At 33.0% G+C, this 13525-nt stretch overlaps 1 pseudogene; it reads right to left on the bottom strand.

Moving 5' to 3' along the window:
• Positions 1–1063: 1063 nt before the first annotated feature.
• LOC142356723 (sodium- and chloride-dependent GABA transporter 1 pseudogene) lies at positions 1064–12813 on the bottom strand (annotated as a pseudogene).
• Positions 12814–13525: the final 712 nt, after the last annotated feature.

Below are 13525 nucleotides of genomic sequence, written 5' to 3'. Positions count from 1 at the left end.
ATACAATTTAGTTTATATTTTGCAAGTTTAAAACTAGGAGACAGAGAAAAGCAAGAAATAGAAAAGAATTGAACGACATTGATTATTGCTGAAGTAAAACAGAAAATAACTAAAAAATTATCATCGGACGGAGTTTCTGAAGAACCATAAAAAGATAATATTTAGTGCAGTAAATTTTAGACTTTATATAAAACCTATGGTCATGCAACAACTGACTTGTCACAAAATTTGAGGTGAAAATAATGCTTCGAACCCCTTTATTCAAATATATGAAAAGATATTATATATATATATATATATATATATATATATATATATGTGTAATTTTATATTCATATATATATATATATATATATATATTTGAATATATAAATATATATATATATATATATATATATATATGAATATAAAATTACACACACACACATATATATATATATATATATATATATATATATATAAAAATCTTTTCAAATATTTGAATAAAGGGGTTCGAAGCATTATTTTCACCTCAAATTTTGTGACAAGTCAGTTGTTGCATGTCCATAGGTTTTATATAAAGTCTGAAATTTACTGCACTAAATATTATCTTTTTATGGTTCTTCAGAAACTCCGTCCGATGATAATTGTTTAATTATTTTCTGTTTTACTTCAGTAATAATCAATGTCGTTCAATTCTTTTCTATTTCTTGCTTTTCTCTGTCTCCTAGTTTTAAACTTGCAAAACATAAACTAAATTGTATTTTCTTATCAAAGCACTCTTGAGAGAAAGTACGTTCTCAGTATTTCGCTCGCTCACTTTTGTCTGATCATAGGAGTAGAATTAGCCTTTCAAGAGAGATCTGGTCACACTAATGCGCGAAAATGACGGTTTTCTTAACAAAGAGCTGTTTTTATCTTAATTATTAATTTGTTCATTAATTTTAGATAATTGTTTTATCTCCAGTCAAAAACAACTTTCTTTATAATACATCGTTCAAAAATGCTAATTTCTTGCGCTTTAATTATCTGTAGCAGTGATCAAATAAATGTAGGGTCTTTCACGTCACCCTAAAAACTGTACCTGATTTGGACTGGACTGACCTTTGGGTGCTAGGGAGTTGGATGAGGAATTGAAGGATGTGGATTGGTTGCGCATGATTTTGGCAGTCTCCTCTCCAGTGATGCACTTGTCGTCATTCCAGAGGTTGTCACAGGTGGACCAGGGCAGTGTCTTTGTGAAGGAGGAGAAGAGATAGTAAAGTGCCCATGCTATCACCACTATGTAGTAGATATTTAACCTGTACCACAAAATCAATACCCTTATTGTAAATTATTATGTTTTAGATTTATTCAACCAAGAGTCTATCTGTAAACGAACCGGTCTATGGGGGCATAAAATGGAAAATAAAATAAAATTTAAAAATAGGTACCAATAGAACTGATATTTTCCCGCACCTAACTCCAAGTGAGTTTCAGTACTGGGCCAGTATAAATGCACTTTCTCATCATTACTGAATCATAGACTGATTCATGTCACTTTTTTTACTTGTCAGACTTGCGTTCAGTCTGATTTTACAATGGTCAGACTTGGGCCAAGTGCAAAGAGAAAGTTCCGTACGGGGATCGAACATACGATCTCTGTCTCCCCAGACGATCGTTCTCCTTTCTGCTGCACCAAGAATGTTGAAACATTTTCATTTGCACCATTAATATACAAGGCAAATTTCAAGCCAGAAGCGGGCAAATTATATTAAATGAGAGACTTGCATTTACAATTGCCCAGTACTGATTTACACTTGGAGTTCGGTACGGGTTTTATTTAATCGGAGGCACGCGTAATACGAATATGGTCTAAGATCGAATACAGGGGAGAGGAGAGATTCAGGGGTTCAGTGACACCAAAGATGATGGTCTGGTTAAGGCTTTGTAGCGGCGGAGCATTTAGTTATACCTATTTATGCCTACACTTGTTATAAAGTCTCTGATCTCTAAATGGCAATGGACTTGGTTTCTAGACCATCAAAAATACCAAGGATCCAAAAACTGACCAGCAGGCTACGATTGCAGCTGCATATCCGACTCCCTTGAATATGGGGCACAGTTTCCACACTCCCAGTCCCCCGATGGACATGAACTGACCCACCGACACTTCCAACATGAAGAGAGGAATGCCCATGAAGATGACTGAGATGCCATAGGGAATTAGGAAGGCCCCTCCCCCGTTCTTGTAGCACAGGTAGGGAAAACTAAACACAACACAGTACACTGTTAAACCACAATTTGCATGTTGTATCTAGTTAATATAAATGTTACCCCAGCCGATATTTGGGATCTAGGAAAAACATAGCTGGCAAATTGCCAGAAAATAGCCGCAATACCTTCATAGTGGTGAGTTTTGCTTCAACGCTTAAGCGACAAAAAAAGAACTCACCGCATTCACAAAAATTTGTAAAATTTGAAAAACTATTTTTAAATTTTACTTCAATATGTGCAAAAATAATCAAGTCAAAGAAGTCAGAGATTTAAAAACTTAAAAACCTTGACTCTTTGTCCAAATTGTAGCGAAAAACAGTTCTCTGATTGAGGTGCCAGACGGAAAATGATATTTCCAGACCGTCCCGACGGAAAGATCTTATGTCCAGACTTTCGTACATCCATGTCGATTTTCGTGCGTTTTTCGATGTTTCCAGACTATGTAATTTTGAACGCAAGACCCCCTCATGTGTTCATAATCGGACTGGGCTTACTTGCTTACCGTCTGGGACCTCAACCTGGGTTGCTTTCTCCCGCAACTATTTCTTCTTAAAAAACGTTCAACACAATTTTGAGATTTGTTATGACTTTAAGCGGTGACACCCCAAACTGAACAGCTTAATATTTATTTTAAATATTAAGCCTACCCCGAAGCTACTTGAACTAAAAAAACTCTAATCACAAATGCTCAGTTTGCATATAGTGAATAATTATTCTAAGATTCTTTTCGCATTAATTTACAACATACAAGTGTATTATTCCAATCAGATGTCAAATATCTGATGAATACTAACCGCCAGACATTTCCAAGTCCGACTGCGTATCCGACACATGAGAGAATGAAGTCTAGTTTGCCAGACCAAGACTCTCTCTCCTGCACCTGGTTGCCATGGGAACCACCCCCTTCAGTGCCCTCCTCGCCAGACTGCTTGTTCTGTTCTTTGGAAGAGGTCATTGCGATGGTGTGAACAGGTTAGAGGTTATAATGTTGAGCCAGATTTAGAGGTATCTAAATTTGAAAATCTCATTAACAAAGTAGCTGGAGCTGAAAAATTTGAGAGCACTGAAATTGAAAAAAATTGTCCCCCGTAAGATCTTTTGAAGAATTTCTGCGTTGAGAAATGTAAACTTGAAAAATGTGCACAAAAGACAAACTACAGTTATAATGAAATCTTAAACTCCTGCGGTCTCTCATTTTTTATTTCTCTTCTCAACTTGTTATTTTTCAGATTCACTCATTCTCTACAAATATTTTTTAGCAATAACAAAAAATAACAACCAAATTGTCTTCAACTGACAGGCAAGGCATGAATATTTTTTAGGAGAATTTCATAAAACTTGTCAATTTTCAGAATTTAACTGCACGGACTTCTTTTCTCCCGTCTGTTTTGAAATTCAGAACTATTCAAACACTGTTTAGAAAAAAAACCAGTACACAAACACCAGTTCATTTTTCGAAAAAAAACCAAAAGACTGGTTTTGTATATTTCACGTCTTCTTTTATATTTTTTTCCTTAAAAAGCCTCCAAGCTCCATTTGAACTGGTAATGTAATCAACAAAAAATATGTTTTTCTTGAAAACAAAAGATCATAATTTTGTTTTTGCAATCAACGTTTCCATAATTTTAATACCATACCTTTTTTCTATGTTGCCGGTAGAAACAGCTTAGTTTCCTCATTCCTCAATGCAGAGCATAATAGCTTCAAATTAGATTCAAAAAGTAGTCACCGCGGTAGTTCTGGAAAGAAAGATAATTAGATCTTGATGTTTCATAGAGTCTGCCTTCCAGTTTTTTACAGTTGTAAATAATTAAATCGGCGTCAAAAGTTCTGTGGTTGCTTTTTCCGCGTGAATTTTTGAACTGGCATATTTTTGTACATTAAAACCGATCAATTGCTTTGTTTCTTTAAATGAAGTAAACATTAAAACATGATAGCAATTTTGCACGACTATTTTTGGCTCTCATTTCGCTAGTGTGACCAGAAAACGTAAATTTGATACCACCAAACGTAAATGCGATGCAAATACTCAACTTCTCATTGATAGCAAAACGCCAAAAAAAGTTAAAGATTGAATCAAAACAATCTTTGAACAACAAAAACAACAAGGCTCGGTAATATGCGTTTGCACCTAATGTTCCAACCCTTCTCATCCATAGTTTTGGCTTAATTGTCTACCAAATAAAGAATAGAAAACTTTAAAAAAAATCAATAAATGATCAAAAATAATTGGTGTATAAATTTTTTAAAATGCTTCCAACTCACATCCAAAAGTAAAGCAAATATTGCCACAATAGATGGCCGATGAGACCTGCCCCTACTAAGACTACGAGACGCGACAAGCCACAAATTAAATTAGCAACAGTAAAAATCATTTACATCCAAATCTCAATGTCTATTTTTTGAAAAAAAAAGTTAGTGACACAATCAAAATAGCGTCAAATCAAAACCTAACTAAATAAATTAAGAGAAAACATGGTTCCCGTCTTTAATCAGACTCAGTAATAAATAGACAAAAACAAAACCGGCAAATTTAAAAAATACGTTTATACTTTTTGAAAACAAACATTTTCAAAAATGAAAACCATTAAATGCCAACCAAAATCTAAAAACAGGTTAATGCTCATTCATACCTCCATATGAAGACATTGAAACATAACAGTATCCAGACTATATTGTAGTTCAACAAAAACAAACAATAACTACAGACGAAAAATTAAAAATTCAAAAAATTTTCAAGATAAAACGTTGTCGAAGCCTGTAAAACCATAATCTAGTCTGAAAAAAAATACGAAATAATCAATTGCACTTTCTTTGGAGACAAATAATGTGATATCCGATTTCCGAATAACGAGGGTGGTAGCAAGTAGACCAAAGAAACAAAAAAGACAAAAATGAAAAATATATTTGTGTTTTTTGAAATCAAATAATTTCAAAAAAATTAGCTATCAACTGGAATCATTAAAAAGGACAATTTATTTCTCCAACTAAAGCAGTTGAGTTCTCACATTGCTCAGAATACGTCTCAAGTCTTCAAAATAAAAACTAAAGAAAACACAGACAAATATGAAAATTTTAGTTAATTTTTGCAAAATAAACCGGTTTCGAACCCGCAAGGTACAGCGTTAAAAAATACGTCTGTATTCTCCTTAGAACACTTGATTTCAAAGAAGTGAAAAATTTTTTAAATGACAACTGAAACCATTTAACAATTTTTGTCATCCACAAAAAGCCACTAAGACCCGCAATAATCAAGAATTTTTCAACGGCTACAAAAAGAACGACAAATACAGACAAAAACAAAAAATTCTTTCAAAATCTGCAAGGAAGCGGTGTCGAAGTCGTTAAAATCAAAATCTATATATTGAAAGAATTGTTCAGTTCAATTGTGCCCCCTTTTTAAACCCCATTAAAATGATACACGATGAAAGCAAAGGCTGAATTTTGAAAGTTTTAATAAAAAAATTAGCCAAAAAATTGAATTAAATAGCTCAGCAACAATCTTTTATTTTTAAAGTAAAACCAACAATCCTGTCTTTAAAAAAATCAACATGATTTTCAGCAAAAAGAGGTTTAAAAAATTTTTTTAAAAATACCGAAATTGTGAACGAAAGAACGAAAATTAGACAAATGTTCACAAAATATAAGCCCCGATAACACTGTGGAAGAAACTAGATTCAAAAAAACCTATTATATATTCTACGCTGTATCGGCAACTTAAAGATACCAACCAATCATCGGCAAAAATTGACTTAGCAAAAAAAGAAAAAAACCCATTTGATGATATAGTTCCTCCCCCACAAAGATGAGTCGCAACAAAAAGGAGCGTTTGTCTATAGTCGGAAGAATTTCACATTACTAACTTTCTTAGCCTTGGGCTGACCGCAAATGTTCTTCACAAATTTTCTGACCTTGTATTGAAAATAATAGCCAACTAAAAGGTTCGCTTTCAAATCCTATCCAATAGTAAAAAATATGGCCATATTAGAGGGCCGATGAGACTGCCATTACTAATACTACGAAACAGGACAAACAACAAAAAAATAACAACACACCATTTTTACACCCAAAACTCAATGTCTATTTTTACTTTAAAACACAAAAAATAGGGTCAAATCAAAACCTAAACTAAACAAATTAAGAAAAAGCATGGGTCCCGTCTTTAATCAGAGTCAGTAATAAATAGACAAAAAACAGAAACGGCAAAGTTAGAAAACATGTTCATACTTTTGGAGAAGAAATAACTTCAAACAATGAAAACAATCAAATATCAACAGAAATCTTTTATTATCTTAATACCCATTCATACCTACCTATGAAGACATTGAAACACGACAGTATCCAGACCAAATTGTAGTTCAACAAAAACAAACAACAACTACAGACGAAAAATAAAAGTTCAAAATATTTTTATGGTAGCAAGTAGACCAAAATAACAAAAAGAGCAAAGCTGGAAAAGACATTTGTTTTTTTCTAAATCAAATTATTTGAAAGTCCAAAAAAACATTAGCTATCAACTGAAATCATTAAAAAAGTCCATTTAATTTCTCCAAATATAGCTGTTGAGTTCTGTCATTATTCAGAATATGTCTTATGTCTACAAAAAACGAAAATTACAGACAAATTTCAAAAAAATCAGTTAAATTTTTGCAAAGAAACCGTTTTCAAAGCCGTTTGAAAACTGATTTTGAAGCCGCAACGTGCAAAGATAAAATAATGTCTCTATTCTACTTAGAAAACTTCAATTCAAAGTCATGAAAAGTTTTAGCTATCAACTGAAATCGCTAAATCGGTTTTGTCATTCACAATAAGCCGCTAAGAACCAGAAATATCGAGAATTTCTCAACGACTACAAAAAGAACATGTTTTTAAGCAAATAGTGACAAAAAATTGCGTAAAAAATTTGAAATTGAGAACAAAAACAACAAAAGTTAGTCAAATATTCTTAAAATTTAAGCCCCGTTAACACCGTGGAAACTAGTTTTTTTTTCAAAAAGATTTTGATATATTCCACGCTGTATTGGCTCTTTGAGGATACCAATCACAACCCTGTACAATGATTAAATCCATCGGCCAAAATTGACTAGGCAAAAAAAAACACCCATTTGATTATATAAATCCTCCTTCACTAAAGTGAGTCGGAACAAAAAGGAGCATTCTGTAGTTGGAAACATTTCACCTTGTTCGCTTTCTAAACCCTGGGCTTACCAATAATGTCCCTTAAAAAACTTTTGACCTTGTATTGAAATAAAAGCCAACTTAACTTTTCAACTGAGTCACAAATTACGCGTATTATATTTAAAACATGTTCCACAACTCAAATTCAGGAACAAACTGATAAAGCCATTCCACATGTAACTGCAGAAAAAGTCAACAAATCAACAATTGTATTCCTCTCCTGTTTCATCAGATTGAAATTGGCTTATTAAAATTGAAAAAGGGGCGACGATTTTTGCATATTTCTTAGTTACGATTATAGAAGATTTGATTACACAAACAAAACATGAAATGAAAAATTCTCAACTTTACGAAGCTTTGTATTTACAGGGCTATTGTAAATTTCGTATTCCGCTTGCAATTGAATCGACGATACATTTTTAAATTTTACCCATCCCTTTTGGGCTATTCCACTTATTATTCAGCCTGCATTGGGGATTGGTGAAAGAAAATTCTCATGAGCAAGGATATGAGATTAAATAGGAAAAGTCTGGTAATGGCTAAAAAAGTAATAACTATGACAGCCAGTTTTTTAAACCGGAAACAAATTTAAAGTAATTATTTTATTGACAGCAAAATCCAATGGAAGATAATCAGTGTTAATAAGAAAACACGAGTTTTAATCAGACTGCTTTTGAGAACACAAATTTTATAACTTAAAAATCCCGGAAACACATCAACTCAATGTTTTTTCCTTCGCGAACGGCTGATAAAAAGAGGAAAAATAAGGCAAACATCAGAAAAATTCGGCAACTTCTTTTCTAACGATGCAATTTATATACAGAGCAAGAGCTATGGTTTAGTAAAAGACGAACCAAATTGGTTAAGTAATTTCGGCACACTCTTTTTCGGATTTTTATTTTTTAGCTCTTTCAATTTTTCCAGGTTGGTTGCCACAGTGAGAATAATCAATATTGTTTTTCAAATTCTGTAAAGCAATAGCGAACTGAGAAATAGAAAAAAAATTTCAAAGAGGTAATATTCCTTCAGATTTACGATTGAAAGAAAAATACCATACTATATGAGTTTTTATCTCGTGAAAATTCTTAACGTGGACTCTCGTGTAACACTGCCAGTCGACAGAAGGGGTGCAACCAAAAACCAACTGGAAGTTAAACCAAAAAAACTTAACTTATTGCCTATAAGTTGAGTTAGAAACTAATTTTTCAAAATTTAATTTGAGTTAGAAAGTAGTTTTTCAAAATTATATTGATGCTTAAGTGAGAGTTAAGCATCAATTACGGGGCAAAAAACATTTTTAACTTCCTTGGAAATTTTTAGGGCTAAGCCTCTTATCTTAATCCCATTTCATGCCAGTATTTCCCACGTTGGAAAATTGACATTTTAGATATCACTGCTGCATCGATAATTTCCTCTTATTATTCTATATTGTAGCCTCGTACCACAAATTTGGACAAGAAAAAGTGGTCATGCATTCTTGATGCTTAAACCGTTGACAATTTTAAAATCAAAGTTGCATTGTTTTTAATACGCGTATTAAGTAATCATAAATAAGTATAACAAAATATATTTATCAAATTAGATACATTGTTCAAAGTATTATCAAAAAGAGTAGACATATATACACACAAATAAATTCCATAATCTAAAGCAGTAAAAAATAACTTCCTAAGACTACTAAATTTAAAAGAGTCCATTTTGTTTGACGTTTCAGTATAAATTCATAAAAATTTCTTTTTTATTCATGACACAGAAAATTTTTACTTTGGTGTCTGCTGAGTCACGCCGGTTATTGTAGTCACGCCGTGTTTGTTACTTAGAGAATTTCATGAAAAAAAAATAATCTTCGCGATCACTGTCTCAAATACTGCAGCTATTACATTGAATTTGACGTCCACCCTCCCCTTTTGATTAATCTGCTTGAATATCTTCTTTTTTAAATTCATTTTTTCTAAGTTTCCCTTGGTTTTCAACAGAATTGCTTTTTGAATTGTTTTTAAAGCCAATATCTAGGCAATTAAGCGATTGCTATCAGAAGTTTTGAGTAATTAGCTGTGTTAAAAATTATGTTATGTAAATTATGTTAACTTATATGTTAACATTTTGTTTTTATGTTGTGTTATTATTAAACTATTATATTATTATGTTATTATTTTATTGCAAAAAAATAAATACGTTAAACTTGGTCATCAGAAACAACAAAATTGCGACAAATATTTACTTTGAGGTGTTAGGAATTTTTTACCGTAACCTTGGACAATAATGAGGGTGTGGATAAGTGAACATAACCGACTAATATCGGGCGAATTGCTATCAAAAAACCGGCCAGCGGTCGGCTTCGCCAGTATCTAGCAACAGTTTAGTGAGGCTAGTTTTAGGTTAATTGAAGCGACTCGAGGTGAGGGTAATAGATGATGACATCACGCCACATAGCCGCAGCTGAAAAGCGGCATCAACAAAAGAGTTGAACAAAGTGAGAAAGAGAGAGAGAGAGAGAGAGATATATATATAGAGTTTGCGAGAGATAAAACGTGTATAAGTGTGTGAGAAACAGAAAGAAAGAAACCCCAAGCAACAAGGAGAGAGAGAGAGAGCTAGGAATATTTTTCACGATGAGATTCGACTCTGCAACTTCTAGTTGTCTAGCCTTGTTAGTAATTAAATCAAATAGAAAAAAACTGAAAGTTCAAAACTCAAAAGAAAAGCATTCCCACTTCACTGTGAAAAACAATTAAAAACCACTTTTGTCTCTGCAGTTCTGTCACGCAATCAATCTGCAAGACATAAAAAAAGTTTCGTTGGCCAGCAATGATCGTTAAGCTCGGAAATGGACAAAATTCAAAATTTTTTTAAAAACTTTAAAACTTTGAAAATAATGCTAAACATGGTGACATTAATATCTTTAGAATCATTTCATTGTCTCATGATACTATACAGTGTCCCTATTTCAAACCCTAATTTCTTTTCTTGGCTCATAAAGAGCCAAAAACTTGGAACAAAATTTGAAAAAATTTAATTTCATCAAAAAATTGCTATAACTCGCGTTATAAAGCTATTGATAACTATTCCATTATTTCTAGAAACTGTTTAGCAGCTTATTATCAAATCTCGGGGGTCGTCCCTGGGACCCTGGTGCCAGAAAAAATCAAAAAAGTTCAATAATAAACAAAAACTTGAAAAAATTGCAAACATTTTTTTTCATAGGTTGCTTAAATTCGTGAAATTAAAATTTGTGATATTAAAAAGTTGAAAACTATTCCATGGCCGATTAAAGATCTTTACTAACCTATTTTGAAACCCTTTAGGAAGTTTTCTGACCCCCTGAGGCTGAACAATGACAATAAATGTCAGAAAAATTGATAATAAAAATTGAAAGTTTGTCAAAAAAAAATTTCTCAAACTCGTAGTTTTGAAACCATGAAAACGTTCTATTACAACTAGACCTTATACAATGACCTATTGTCATACCCTAGAGGAGGTTCCTGGGTTCTTGAGGCTGGAGAAACCTAACAGAACGATAAAAATTTTCAAAGAAAAAAAAAGTTTTATCTAAAAATTGCTTAAAATTTGTGATATTAAAAACTTGAAAATTATCCCCAGAACAATAAAAAATTTTCACTGACTTTTTATTAAACCCTTAAGGTAGTTTTCTGTCCACTGGGTCAGCAAAAACTTGAACGAAGACAATAAATGTTTAAAGAAATCTAAAAAAATTCAAGTTTTGTCAAAAAATGCTAAATTTCGTGATGTTAAAAGGTTGAAAAGCATTCCATTACCACAATTGTGCAGTAATCTATTAGAGGAAGTTCCTTAACATATAGGGCTTAAAACTCAAAGTAGGACGAAAAAATTTTCGAAAAAGTGAAAAAAAAATTGTGAAAATTATAAGTTTGCGTGTTTTGGTTTGGATTACCAAAACATATAGCTCTTGAAATGTTCATAAAAAGTACTTATGTCTTGCAAAAGACCTTTATCAACTTTAATCGGCCTCAATTTTATACTGGCCAATGAAATATTTGATAAATGACAGAAAAACACAAAAAATTGCAACATTTTGTGCTCAAAAACTCATAAAATTGACCCTGTAACCTTAAACTACGGCCTTCCCGGTAGCTTCATCACACTAAGCACTTGAAAGACTACTACCCGTGGCTAAGGGACCCTATCAAAACTTAACGCCTTTAATGGGCGCTACCTGTTTATCCCGTTTTCATGGACGAAAAGTCAAGCGGGTCAGACGTAAAATCGGTCAAGCGAAAAATCGCATAAAAAAGACCAGCAGGACTAATATAACTGCTGCAAACTTCGTATGAGAGCAATTAATAAAGAGCGCCGACAATGATGAGATCTTGTCATTTTTGCTTAAAAGTAGGCATCGAGGACAACGGTGACGGATGTTTCCTTTTTTGGAGCAAATCTGAACTGGTTTAGCTATCTGACACTTATTGTCTCAACACGCTTACAATTCTAATCTTAAGACACGGGTCCTACTTGAAGCTGACAATTCGGGTAAATTTGCTCGATGAAATTGTACCTCTTTTATCGTAAAAAAAATTAGTAAGAAAGTTTCAAATTCAAAGTTTTTTTTATCTTTTCATGGGAATTTTTGTTGAATCTGTGATAGAACTCTTTTGCCAGGAAATAATTTGAGCGACATCTATTAACTTAAAAAAAGATACTGGATATTGATTCGTGGATAATTCATTCGAAATTTACATACTTTGAAAGCGATAAATCCATTGAAAACTGTTCATAATCAGCTGTATCAGGTTCGTTGATAAGTGGAGTGCCATTTATACTGGACTTGAGGATTGGATTTGTGTAACTAATGATTGATAGGAATTGGTAAGAGGCAGAGTATCACAGGAACATGTGGCATCGGTTTACTAAACATGAGTTATAAATTAGGTTAATCTGGTGATAGTAAGGAGAAACAAGATATACTACAGAGCAATTGAGAGTAAGTCAGGTTACATTTGAGGGGAGGGGCTGAGAGGGGCCTATTATGACGCTACTGTCACTTTTGGACGAATTGCTTGAAGCCGAAAATCAATGAATTTAAATCAGGTTTTTGACAAGTGCGTAACAGAGTTCTCAATTTTACTAATCAAGGTGATTAATCATCAGCTGATAACATTCGGACGGAAACTTCAGAATGATAAGAAGTATTTTGCTAACAAAACTGAAAATCTAAAATGCAGTCCCTAATCTAAAAATGACAAAGTTTTCCGATATAAAACATGTTACTGAAATACTAAGAAGTCCTGAATTTCTGTATAATTTGTGAGTTTGCTAATTTCATAGAGCCTAATTTCTAGATTTTGTTTATAAAAGCATATTAGACCAGTCAAATGAAGATACGAGTCTGAGCTAAAAAGCTTTTTGTGCTTCAAAATTATTTAACTTAGTTTATTACAACCGAACAGTCGTGATGATGAATGACTTCGAACTCCTGAACAGTTCCTCATTGTTACGTAATAATAGTACGACAAAGTATATCTGAATGATTCTAACCATGAGTGATCTATCGTAACTTGTTCTCTTTCTCAGTACCTCTCTTTCACATCAGCTGCAACACACTTGGACCAAGTAGTACAATAAGCTATTATTCTGCAGCAGTATCGTAACAATTCAAATATCAATTCAAAACTGAAGTTATAAGGTAAATGATAGAGTGATAGTAGTACCAATTGGACTGATATCTATCTCAAATGCACTCCTTTCGATCTCTGATCGGCTACTCCAGTCGTAAGATATCTAAACAGAACAATAACTTACTCTAATTAACACGAGAACCTCTTTGCAGCTATACACTTAACGGTGCCACTAACATTATTGACCGAAAGGGGGTTTAGCCGACAGGCAGGAACCCGGGTCGAGGTGTCACCTCTAAAAATCGCTAAAAGATGTAAGATTTGCAGTGAATTTGATTTTAAAAAAAGATGCTGGCGCTTTGCGGTGAAAAAAGTTTTTTTCACCGCTAATCTTACTTTATTTTTTCACCAAACCTCGACCTGGAAAATGATAAATTCACCCGACAGCTACTTCTGATTGGTCAACAAATCTGATTGGTCAAAATATCACCAGATCGCCCCAACATAACAATTGGTGC

The sequence above is a fragment of the Convolutriloba macropyga genome, unplaced genomic scaffold, assembly GCF_964194025.1.
Source record: "Convolutriloba macropyga unplaced genomic scaffold, txConMacr16.3 SCAFFOLD_2626, whole genome shotgun sequence".
Lineage (NCBI taxonomy): Eukaryota > Metazoa > Xenacoelomorpha > Acoela > Convolutidae > Convolutriloba > Convolutriloba macropyga.
This window is presented reverse-complemented; position numbering and strand designations above follow the sequence as displayed.